Raw genomic sequence first — 8,819 nt, forward strand, 5'->3', positions numbered from 1 at the left:
GGTGTGTGTGTGTGGCCTTGTCTGTGGTGTGTGGGTGGGGGTGTGTATGTGTGTGGTGTGTATGTGTGTGGTGTGTATACGTGAGGGATGTGGTGTGTGTGTATGGCCATGTCTGTGGTGTGGTGTGGTGGGGGGAGCTGTGTGTGTGTGGTGTGTATGTGTGTGGTGTGTATACATGGAGGGATGTGGTGTGTGTATATGGCCATGTCTGCGGTGTGTGTGGAGGGGGGGCTGTGTGTGTGTGGTGTGTATGTGTGTGGTGTGTATACGTGGAGGGATGTGGTGTGTGTGTATGGCCATATCTGTGGTGTGTGTGTAGGGGTGTGTGTATGTGTGGAGTATGTATTGGGGGCGGGCGCCCACCAGGCCCCCAGATCCCTGACTTAGAGAATGAGTATTTGACTTGAGCCTTCAAGTTGGGGTGGCATCTGGGGGGGAAACATGACGGAAGTAGCCTCGGGCACACAGAGCAGCAGGAGGGAAGCGGGGACCCGGAAGGCGGATTGAGCACAGGCGATGCCCTGTGCTCAATCTGGCCTTGGACCCTGCCTTCCTGTTTAAGAACCGAGTTTCTGTATAAAATCGCCCCACTGAGCTTTAGGGGACTTTCTTGAACCGCGAGCATGCAAAGTTTCTCATTTTGAGAAAATTCTTTTTCTCAATTATCTTTTCTCTCTGCTGAGAGTGGCTTATTTTTTTTTCCTCTATGTAGTAATCTGTCTATGAGAACAGCAACTAAAAATAATGACTTGGTGTAATCTTTTTTTTTTTTTAATCTTTCCTGCATACATCTAAAGTGGAGTTATCTTCCCAAGAAACTTTGACTGTCACTTTATATCATCTCAGTCATTCATATGAAAGATAAAAGAGTATTGATCTTAGCACATTGCTGTTTAATCAGCGTGAACATCACTGCTGCCATCTTGTTAAAGCTTATTACACTACCCTTTGGGGTTTTAGGGAGTGTTTCAAGGTCCCTATTCAAAATAAACAGACTGGTACAACAGATACCAAACGATTCATTCTCCACAGCCTATGAAATATGCCTTGATGTCTTATCTTAGAAAAAAATGGGATAGACCCACCTCCTGCAATTGTAGTGCAGGCTGAGTCAGGCAGCACTCGTCCATGTTTGCGAAGGTCCCAGCTTCGTAGTACACACTCAGTAAAGGTCAACTGTCATCATCATCGTCGATATTTTTACTTTTACCTGAGATATTATCCATGTCTTTTCAGCACCTGATTCTCCAACTAAATAAATGCCTTCCACGTGCTGTTCAGTATAGATTTTACCCGGGGCGTCACCGCCCCCTAGGAATTGCACTTGCGTTTTAAATAGGACCCACTTAAAGTCAATTGAATTTCAGAAAATTTGAACTTTCAGAACACATAACTTGGGGAGCAGTTATTTTGACACATCCCTCAGTTCGTTCGGGCTGCTATCAAAGAATCTCATAGACTGGTTTATAGACAACAGAAATTTATTTCCCCAACTCTCGGGGCTGGGAAGTCCAAGATGCAGATTTTGTGTCTGATGAGAGCACAGGTCCTCGTTTACAGAAGGCCGGCTTCTTGCTGTGTCCTCACATGGCAGAAGGGGCGAGGGAGCTCCTGTTGTCAGGACGTGGCAGAAGGGGCGAGGGGGTCTCTGTTGTCAGGACACTAATCCCATTCATGAGGACACTGCCCTCGTGACCTGGTCACCTCCCAAGGGCCTCACCACCAAGTAACATCACTTTGGGGATTAGATTTCAGGACGTACATCCGCAGCTCTGGATCTGGGGCTTGGCGATCCATGTCGATTCTGATACATGTTAAGGTCAGGGAACCACCTCTCTAACACATTTCAAATTACAGCTAAACTTCGTGGTGGAGTAGGCACCATGAGTAGCACATTGAAAACCTTATTTTAACCATTTGCTTTACATTCATTAAGAGATTAACCAGTTGCATAAAAGCGAGCACATCTCATGGCAGTGGAAGTCATTTCATGCTGAGTTACTTATTAGTAACACCAGCCTCCAGCATCCTCGCTGCCCGGCATCCAACAGCACATTGATACCGAATAGATGCAGTCTGGGCTGGAGTATTTTACATTACACTGTCCCTTTACGTGGGTTTCATAACTTCCTCCTACTTCCATTTTTTTTCACACTTCCTGGACTAGATAAGAGGATAGAACAGAGTAGGCAGAATTATCACAAGAGAGACCTTCTTCAGTACTATTCCTAAGAATTCATCCTAAGGAAATGCTCATGCATGTGTGCAGAGAATCAGCTACAAGGATCTGTTGAGGGTGGTTATCATAGTAAAAAATGGGAGACACTTAACTATCCAATAGTTGGGAGAATGGTTAAATATTTTATGGAATGCACATAAAAAAGAAAACTATGCAACCATTTAAAGTGATACGGACATGTAATTTATTAAGGAAAAAAACTTACAAAGCAGTCCTTTTTCATATAGACTAGACATATAATATCATACATACAAACATCCTACGTGTTACCCAAAATACTAACAATAATTATATCTAGAAGGTGAGCTTATAGGTAATTCAAAGTTTCTTCTTTTCCAAGATGTGTATTTTCTGTTTTCTATAATGTTATCCTAACTTGGGTATGAAAAACCCAGCAAAATGCAAAGCATTAGGGAAACTTTCATCTTGACCTTTTATTTTTGATGGCGTCAAAAGCCCACCTTGCACGTATCAGAACATAATCTCGTTCGTAGGTATCCATAAAAAACGAACATAAATCGCCATCCCTGGACACAGGTATTGCGTACACACCTGTCCGAGAGGGGAAGAACTCACTCGTCGCTGCTGTCATTTCCGGCTTCCTCGCTTTCTTTCCCACCCTCCAAATCCTCACTTCCTGGGAATTCGCCCACTGAGACCGACATAGGATTTCTGAACAGACAGAAATGCGCATCTTCAAATAACCACAGACGCCTTGTGCCAGCAGAAGGGTCTGTACCTGTTCCTGGTGTCGTCCTAAAATTATGAACATGGTCTGTATGTGGCTTGGTTGCAGCTTCGTCTCAGGGTGGGGTCTGGTTTTGTTTTTACTTTTGTGTTTTCTCCTCCAGAGCCCAGAAAATAGGGCAATGCAGTCAATGACTTTGTTTGTGGCCGTTCAGAAGCCTTGGGCTCCCTGCACGTCGCAGAGGAAGGGAGGGCTGATCTCAGCCGGCCCTCACTGTCTCAGGCCAGCTCTCCTGGAGGGAAAAAAATGATGTGGAAAAATGGAACCGTGATGTGCCGTTTGTGTACTTTAAAAGCCAGCTTCTGCCAAGAATCTGCTAGACAAATAGTGAGCTGGAGCTGTCGAATGCCGGATTCTGTTCTGGGAGGCCCTGCAGCCTGGTGGACGCGGCCCTGGATGAGAGACGTGAAGCAGAGAGTGGTTACGCCTTAGAAGAGGGTTAGGAAGTGGCTGGGAGGGACTTCGGTTGCCAGGTTTAGGGGGTCATGTTGGTCTGTGGGTCTCCAGGGATGATCCTTCCCCAAAGCCGTGCTGCCCTGTTTGGGGTGTCCTTCCTCCCTGTCACCTGGCCCCACCTCCCGCAACGGGGAGCTAAGGAACCACTTCTCTAGCCTGATTCTACCAAGAAAGCTTTTGGATTTGCTTCTCGTCTTACTGGGACAGGAACTGAGAGCTCCAGTGTACGTGTCAATGGACACTTAATCATAAGGCCAGTGAGAGCAGGGCTTGGAAGCCAGAGGCCTTCTCTTCCCTAGCGGCACTCTTTCCTGTACAATTCTGAGCTCAGCGGTGGTGCTAAGGGAAGTGTGCTTAGCCGTCAGCTTGTGCAAGAACGCTGGGCACACTCCCTGCGCTCAGGACGTGAGGGTGTCAGGGTCCAGCTCCTGGACGCATCTCTGAGATGGAGAGTCACAAGCACTGACTTGTTAGGAAGCTTCCCTGGGCTCAACGCCTGTGGGGAACATGGGGAGCAGGACTGGGCAGAGGAAGATGTACAAGTGCGATGTCACCGCCATGGCCTTAGCTGGTCCCACTGGTTGCTCTGGGGCTGGATGAACCGCCAGAGTCTCAGCAGGTTGGGATGAGGGGACGGGGCCTTTTCCCTCTCCTTTGATCACTCCTTGGGTTCAGACTGTCGGAGGAAAAGAGACACAACCTTGGGCCAAATCAGCCTTGCACACTCCCCAGAAAGGATCTCAGCTGAGAGCTGCTGGTTGCCAATACTTCAGCCTCTGAGGGATGAGGTCAGGGTAGGGGCAAAGCTGGGCCATGCTCCAAGGTTCACGACAAAGAATACGCCCCCAAATCTGACTGTCACAGGTAGTTAGCATGGTCTATGGGGGTAATTCTGGGACGAAAGGTAAGAACTCCCTGAAAACTACTCATGAAAACAGCGCGCTCAGAGAAGCAGCAGCAGCTTCAACTGTTTGTTATGCATGGAAAGTAGATAACGCTCCCAAACATTCTCTCAATGTCACTCTAGGAAGCGTATTGCCTTCGATGCTGTGCTTGAAGATTTAAATGTAGTAGACAAGTTTCCAGAACTAGGCCGAAGACTGATGTGCGCATTTGAATTCTCTGTGTACGGCTGTCAGAGGGGAGGCATCCCGCATGCAGACCTCACAGCCACGGATCTATTCTGGGGTAATGTCAGTGAGCATGAAAAACAGACCTTCGCTCCCAGAGTTAATTGAGAGAGTTCAGGTTCAAATCACTTGACCAGTCATTTAGTCAGTGGCATTTATTGAGCAAATAACCTTTTATGTGCAGGCCGTGGGCACTACCAGCGGGGGCTGGAAGCCGCGATGCCGACACTTGGCTCATCCTTCACCATCTGTAGAACATGTTGATGTAATAGTATCTCACTGAACGGATTGTGTGAGTGTCCCCATTTTGCAGATGAGGAACGAGAAGTTCAGAAAAGCAAGTAAATTGCCCAATTTCAAGCAGCTAGTAATAGGTGGTATTATTACCCCCCAAATTTGCTAGGAGTCTGCAGTCTGAAAGACACAATGAGTACAGCTCCCTCTCAGAGACTATCAGAGAAAGCTTGTATGTGTGTGTGTGTGTGTGTGTGTGTGTGTGAGAGAGAGAGAGAGAGAGAGAGAGACAACTGAGCAGTCCTGACCTGACTTGGGGTATAGAAAGGATGAGCATTATATTCCTAGAAGGACCTCCCACCCAGCACCCCAAAATAAAGAGTAGGCTTCAAGATGAATTCGGTTACTCATTTAAATGATCTCTCTAAAGATGAGGGACACACTAGTGAATCCCTTATACTTTTTTTTTCTCGATTCCTCCATCTGTCCTTTCCCCAGTCATCTGTGATGACTGAAACTCTAGCTATTTCCCAGTGAAGTGATTTAGCTGAAGTTTATTATCCCTAGACCCTGTTTCTTGAGACGGCCTCTCTCCCTTGCATGTATGAGGTCTGAGTTATTCTGGCAATTCTCTCACTAGATCCTATAGGTAGGAGCCGGCTCCATCAAGGAATTCCTACACAGTTTTTCCAATGGAACGTAAAGTCAGAGTAAAATGCAGTGTTGGAAAGCATTTAAGCTATGTCTTATTAGTGGAGAGAGGGAAGAAAAGACCAAGACACTACATCTATGAAGAAATACATCTTACGGGTAGGTCACGCTGTTTCCATAAAGATGGCCGTGATACACGTGTTTCTCTTATGTGCTGTAACTCTGGTCCTGCTGGTCGGAGGGTGGCAGAGTGGACAATAAGAACCCGCTAAAACACTTCAAGGGTGGGGGACAACAAGCCATGTGGACCAGAGCACCCGTGGGTATCAGTAGGCAACGTAAGGTCCTGACAGATGTGGAGGAGGCGCCCTCAGAGGCACCAGAGTGGGTTCGTCTGGTGCATGGGAGTGAGGACAGCTGATGGCAGGTGTCGGCACCCAGGCCTCAGTGGGACAAGTGAGAACGCAAAGAAGAGGCTCGTTCTTTAAAGCCGTGAGTATGAAGCAGGTCACCCAGGCAGATTCAGACCCAGAGGGACAAGACAGGGGCCCAGGTTTCGACTGGGGTGTACTCCGGGGGGCTTGCTTAGAGGACTGTGGCAGGAAGAATGCGCCTCGTGCTGCAGGCCCCCAGAAGGGAGCAGCCAGAAGCAGGCGCGGCCGGAGCTGGCCCTTCCATACCCCGGGCGAGATGGACAGACAGGCTGCTGGACTCAGCAGAAGGAAGCTGAGGGAGAGCGGAGCTGGACCGGGGCAAGCGGGCATTTTAAGAGGATATGGGACTGGCCGCTGGATGCTAAGCCTCCTGGGAATGAAAAGCAAAAAAGCCAGTCTGAGAACTTGTGTTCAGGGAAAAGGTGGACACAGAGGTGTCTCTGCCCGTGGAGTACCCAGAAGAGAGCTGGCGAGACCGGCCACAGGCTCCTGGCCCGCGCGGAGCGATGGGCACGTGTCTGGCAGCACTGGGTGAGGCTCCGTGGAAATGCACCCGAAAGTGCTCTGAGGACTCTGGCCCTTCTCCCTTGTCACTAAAATTCTCTCCAGTTTCAAATCTAAGATATTATATAGCACTGGTTCGATAGCTAAGTATTGATACTCAGTTATGATTATAGATGAAAGTGTATCATGGGTTTTGGTTCAAAGTGTGGGTTTCAAACCACCAACCACAATTTTTTTTAAAGTAAAAAATGAAAAGTCTACAAATGACCCACACTGAATAAAATGCCTTTCCTTTAAGGTGACTGAATTCTTCAGGCGTCAGGACCGCATCTTAGTTTCCCCAGAGATAAATTACCAATTAGTGTCATGGTGCCAGCTTTCTCCTCGTTTGCGTGTATGTGTGTGTATGTGTGTGTATGTGTGTATGTGTGTGTATGTGTGTGTATATGTATATATATATATATATATATATACATACATGCATATATATGGCACAGGGATTTATAGTGTTTTTTTTAAACCATTCTCTGAATCAGTATTTCTTTCTGTACACAATGTGATAAATACGCCATGAGTCAGAAGAATAATCATGACCTGTCTTTTCATGGTCTCATGCATGACAAAAAATATATATATATATGCTGATAGTTCTTGTATAACATAAAGCCCCCTTTGAAGGAGAATGATGAGCGAAGTTGCCACGAGTTTGTTAAAATAGCAGCTATGTCTCATTGCTTCACAGTCACTTGCTTTTCGAAACTTTTTTTCAAGAGATGATCCTTCTTTGCTGTTGTGCTGCCCGTAGCTCCTGTCTCTTTTCGTGAATCCATATGTTTAGGGTATGTGCTGCTCATTGTCCAGCTGGTTCTCAGCTGAATCACACACCCTCCGGTGCTGCCAGCTTCCCTTGGTCAGCTCCGGGACTTCCTTGTTTAACACCAACTTGGTACCTTCTTCTGCCATTACCTTGTAAGTGTCGATACTTTCTGATGAGTACTTACAAGCTAAGAAGGGACCTTGAAAGGTTATTTAATTTCAAACATTGCCTTCAGAGAGAGTCAGAACTAAACCATCCCACAGAGGTAAGAACCTAAATCTCAAAGATACCCAGAAAAAGTAACCCCACAGCTTTCTTCAGTGTTTTAAAAGATGATAACCTTCATGGACAGAAAGTGGCTTTTATTTTTAAGTCTCTAATTTAGGTCCCTTGTGCGGCCAGTTCGATTTTTCTTGAGAGCCAAGAGGGATGAAGAATAGTTGGTGGATACTCTAAAGGAGCCTCCTAATGGTCTCTATATTTCTCTTTAACTAACTTTTTCATTTGGTTTGATCTTCAAGCATCACTTTTTTGTTTGATTTGGGTGCTTGGGTTTTTGTTTATCGTCTCCATTTCACAGGATGCAGATTGGAACAGGCACCAGTGCTGGTTATTCAGACACTTTACCCTTTAACAGTGCGAAGGCCAATTACATCTCAGCTTTGATTTCAGTCCCTTTGGGAATCCGCTCCTCCCTCTCTCCCCTCAGGAAGCAAACACAGCCTCGTTTGATATCAGAGGCACGTGATCGAATGGTTTTCCTGGTTCCTACATCTGGACTTCATTTTGGACTTTGTAATAACATCCCTCTGCCTTTATATTTCATAGAAATGGAGGCGATGCATTTTCAAAAGTCTGACATAGTTTAAAGAATCAGAATCTGGCGTCAGGTGATTCTTATCCCCGTCCTATTTTTATTCTCAGGCTTAGTGACCTAACAGATTTTGGAAATCAGACTCTCTCCCAGGATCGCCTTTCTGACTTGCAGACATCAGTAGCCTAATGTGCAACTTAGATATATCCTGCCAGGTCGGTGAGGAACAGCTAGTAAAAACGGCAGGCACTGGAGAAGTGATGCATCATTTACCGACATAATGTACTGCCCCTTTACGTGTTTCGTCAAGTAGCCAGTGGTTTAAGCTTAACCTCTCTGGTTAAATATGGATGGAAGGACAGAAATAGGAATACTGTTTTTTCCTACTAAATGAAAAAAAAGAGAGAGAGAGGGAAAGAAAAATCTCCCTAATCTGTCTCTCACTTCCACTATAAAACAAAACAGTACAATTTTTTTTTTTAAGTTTTTATTGGCCATCAGTAAAGATAAAAGAAGATCCCAACACTAATCTTTTAGTTGTTTGAAATTTGGTCAACCTTCTTCACTAAACAACCAGATTCTTTCAGTCTCTCAGCTGTCTCGTCAACTATGGCTTCTCTCAGTGATAGTGGGACCATTCAGAATGTCCCGTCCATGGGCACCTGTCAGAGCCCAGAGTTTGTGCCGCCTCACGAAGGAGCTTCACTGACCCTGGATGAAGCTGTAAACGGAACTTTGACTTTGCTGTCTCTGGTCCTGTTGATACCCAACCCTAGGTGCTCACGGCCTTGC

Source organism: Pteropus vampyrus, unplaced genomic scaffold, assembly GCF_000151845.1.
Source record: "Pteropus vampyrus isolate Shadow unplaced genomic scaffold, Pvam_2.0 Scaffold127, whole genome shotgun sequence".
Lineage (NCBI taxonomy): Eukaryota > Metazoa > Chordata > Mammalia > Chiroptera > Pteropodidae > Pteropus > Pteropus vampyrus.